Genomic DNA, 3,196 nt, shown 5'->3' with positions numbered 1-3,196 from the left:
GTTTAACATACATAGGGGAAAACATGTCTTATGCCTCGCAAAGACTTTCTACAATCTAGCATAAAGGCAAATGTGGTTGAAAAAAAAGGAAATCCATATACAATTACAGAAAAACATTTAGTCAAGCCACCTAATATAAAATATTTCAGATATCATGTCCAAAAACGTCCACGTGTTGCAGAGGTCTCTACAAATCAATTAGAATGACGTCAACAAGATCTGCAAACCGAAGTCTTAGCAAGTAAACGTGACTCATGCTTTTCTCTCTGAGACAATGAGGCTTGACGTTCAGTTAAAGGCAGGTAAACACGACTATGAAGAAACCCTTCTTTACAACAGCTTAACGGTACCCATTTAGGGCAATACACCCGCTTTCCCAGCTATGTGTGCACGCAGTGTTCTGTGATAAAATGACTCAGTTACTTTAAAAAAGCATAAATGGCAAAACAAAATAACCAGAACTCCGCGAAGCTGGTAAAACCACAAAGACACTGAAATCCAGCAACTCCTGAGAGGCTGAGAGATCAAATGAATCATAAAATCTGGATGACTCTGATTTGGGGTTTAACTTTGGTTAAAACTGAAAAGTCTGAAAAGAACCAATGTTTTGGAAGAAGCAGTGTCACTTGTAAACATCCTGCCACCTAACTAAAAGGACGGCCTCTTCTTCTAGACCCACGACTTAATAAGACAGGAAGCTCTCAACACACAGCGCTGGAGAAGATGGATTCCACAAGTCAAACTTGAGTGAAACTGTTCTAATGCAATGTACCAAACACGCGTTTGTTCTTAGGAAAAATTACAAAACTAACAAATATTTTTCTCCAGAATTATAAAAGATAAAATCTATGAATCAGTACTGTTATGTGATTACAGAACAATAGCCAACTGAAAAAAAAAACAAAACACCAACCCACAGGCCGTCTACACCGTCCCCAATCCATTTCCTGCAGCCAGTACTTCCCACCTGCTCTGAGGACTGAGCCTTAGACACCGTTGACTGTATTTAAAGTTGAGTCAACAGTACTCTCTGTCTCTGGGGCAAAAGTAATGCAGCTCATTACTTACACACAACACTTGTTTCATTCTTCAGGACTTTCTTTGACGGGATTACTCAATGTTGGTTACTTTAAAGGTAACAAAAGGTGTCAGAAAAAAATGCCTTGGAATTCTTTTGCAATTCCACAAAGACACCTGGCAATCTGATACGTTCATTCCTCTCCCCATCACAATTTTTGTTTTTTAAAATTACAATTGACAACTCATGTAAGATGTAATTAATTTACTTAAAATAAGAGAGGGCTTTTCAATCAAGTATCCACGTTCCAAATAACTAAAACATTTAGTTAAATCTTTTAAATTAATCTTTTAATAAATCTTTAATTACTCGGTGCCAGTAATTAAGAGGTTGATTCCGTAAAATTCAAACTTGCACATAGGTGTGTCCCACTCAGAAAAGATTTCATACACTTAGCAACTTGTGCTTTTTGTCTCACCTTTTATAAGAAACACAGATTAATTTCAACTTCAGTTTTCCTTTCTGATGCAGACACGTGTACCTTGTGTAAGAAACGGTCTCCAGGCCACCTCCACGTGTAGACCTCAGCATTTCCTGAGAGTGTGAAGTCAACCCCTCCTCCAGGAGACTCTCGCCCTTTTGAGACATTCCCCCTTGCACCTTATGTTTGTCAGACTATGTTTACAGAAATCAGATGACTGGATGAAAACTCTACAGGACAGTCAAGGACAGACGAGAAGACGAGATGCAGAGCGGGAGCCCCTTCCTCCTCCAGTGCACCTGCTGCGGGCAGCCCTCCAGGAAGGCTTGGCCTCCTCCCCTGGACCACAGACTTACTTTTCTCTGTAATAAAGCAGGTAGTACTTCAGGGGATCTGGCAGAGGGAGGCTCAGGACCTTCTCACGCAGGAAGTTCACCGGGGGCTCGGGCTTGGTGTCCGGCGGGGTTGTCACCTCTTCTTCTTGCCGCTCGTCTTCCAGGTCTCCGCAGCTGGTGTCATCAGAGGGGTTGGAGAGCCGACTGGCAAACACCTCTTTGTCCAAAAAGACAATCGTTTCCATTCGGTGGCGGCGAACTCTCCTCCGTTTAAACCTGGGAGTGTTCTTCAGTCCGTTCCCGTTTTTGTTCACAGCTTCCTGGTGGATGACCTTCTTAATGGTGCCCCGGATGGCAATGCGCGCCAGGTCCTGGAGGCTGCGAACCGCCAGGGGTGTGGACAAGTCGTGATTCTCCTGACTCCGACTGGCAGGGCTGGACGAGTGGAGCAAAAGACACAGCCAGAATCTTTTTGGTTTCCCAGGCGGAAGGACCCGTCCGAGTTATCTTAGTCAACTTCTCTTCCAGCGGCATGACCAGGACGCCCCCGACTTTGAGGAGGCTCTTCATGTACCCCTCGTGCTGCTTCTGCACGCCTGCCCCGCAGTACACCCGGTCATACTGAGAGCAGCCTGGAGAGATCTCCAGGCAATTGCCGGTGACGAAGGAGGGCTCGCAGAAGTCAAACTTGTCGAAGCTGTCACTCGTCCTGATGAAAAAGTCCAGCTTCTGCTTCGCATACTCTGTCACATCTGAATGGAGTTCCACCCCGTGGTTCACACCAAAAGGACCGAGGATGAGCCCCACCATGGAGCTGAGGTAGCCGGTGCCGCTGCCCAGGTTCAGGAAGGAAAGGCCAGGCTGCAGGTCCAGGGCCTCCATCACCTCCGAATAGATGCACGGAGCAGAGAGGTGGATGTTCCCGTGCTTCCACGCCAGGTCCTTGTACGCGTTCTCCTTAAACTCCTCGAGGTAATAGTCGGCGCGGTCAACAGCTCGGAAGGCCTGCTCCACCAGCTCGGAGCGGATGTACTGCGTCGCCTTCAGATGGTCTATCAGTTCGTCGTTGTCTTCACCAGCACTCACCGCGCCTCCCATCTTCGGGACCGCGCTTACAGAAAGCTGCCGCTGGAGAGACCTTGGGAACCCCCGGAACGCTGGAGGGCGGACCCCCGGGGAGGGGGGAGGGGCGACGGGAGACGCCTGGGACGCAGAGGGGTGTTTATGCTTGGGGGCGGGGAACGACAGGACAGCGGAAGAGGACAGGAAGACGGGGAGAGGAGAATGCGGCCCTGGGGGAGGGTCCGGGAGCCCGGGACCACGGGAAGGGGAGGGGTGGAGAGGAGGGAGAGAGGGGGAGGG

The 3,196-nt window shown here is 48.3% G+C and overlaps 1 pseudogene across 1 annotated transcript; it reads right to left on the bottom strand.

Annotated features, from left to right (window-relative positions):
* Positions 1-1,600: 1,600 nt before the first annotated feature.
* On the bottom strand, positions 1,601-2,932 carry LOC307181143 (protein-L-isoaspartate O-methyltransferase domain-containing protein 2-like; annotated as a pseudogene). Its single transcript has one exon. The product of its transcript is annotated as a protein-L-isoaspartate O-methyltransferase domain-containing protein 2-like (transcript).
* Between the last annotated feature and the right edge of the window lie 264 nt (positions 2,933-3,196).

The sequence above is a fragment of the Stenella coeruleoalba genome (genome assembly GCF_951394435.1).
Source record: "Stenella coeruleoalba genome assembly, contig: scaffold_201, whole genome shotgun sequence".
Classification (NCBI taxonomy): Eukaryota; Metazoa; Chordata; class Mammalia; order Artiodactyla; family Delphinidae; genus Stenella; species Stenella coeruleoalba.
Note: the sequence above shows the minus strand (reverse complement) of the source record. Positions and strands in the feature narration are given on the sequence as shown.